Here is a 485-nt window from a genome sequence, read left to right as displayed (position 1 = left end):
TTGCCTGCAGGTGGGGGGGAGGGGGGCGCCAGTCCCAGCTGCACTTGTCTGGTGGTTGTGGGGTGCAGGCTCTGCTCCTGCGAGTGGGGGGTGGGGGAGTCCCTGTGCCCCCCCATACACACACAGTCAGAGGCCAGGCCTGGCTGCAGCTGCACGAACGCGACACGAGAACTTTATTCACATCAAGATACAAAATTATATTTCTCTAGAAATTTCTCTTCTGCTCAAGTGACAAGGCAGGGAGCACACAGAGGGGTACTTGGGGCTGGGCCAGGCCCCCCTGCACCCAGTGCTCCCCAGCCATGGAGGACCCCTGTCCACTTCTGCTTCCCAACATGGGCACAGGGAGGGAGCTGACCGGGACCGCCAGGTTGGGGTGCAGGAGAGCGGCTGGGGGGGCCCACAGCCAACTCCCAGCAACAGCACCTGGTCCCCTCCTCTGCAGGGGACACAAGCCCAGTCCCCTCTGCAGTGGCAGCGGGGAG

At 63.3% G+C, this 485-nt stretch overlaps 1 protein-coding gene across 1 annotated transcript in view; it reads right to left on the bottom strand.

Moving 5' to 3' along the window:
- The window catches only part of PTPRN (protein tyrosine phosphatase receptor type N), a 15917-nt gene that overhangs the window by 1078 nt on the left and 14354 nt on the right, over nt 1-485 (bottom strand).

The sequence above is a fragment of the Egretta garzetta genome, unplaced genomic scaffold, assembly GCF_000687185.1.
Source record: "Egretta garzetta isolate BGI_Z169 unplaced genomic scaffold, ASM68718v1 scaffold219, whole genome shotgun sequence".
Taxonomy (NCBI): Eukaryota; Metazoa; Chordata; class Aves; order Pelecaniformes; family Ardeidae; genus Egretta; species Egretta garzetta.
This window is presented reverse-complemented; position numbering and strand designations above follow the sequence as displayed.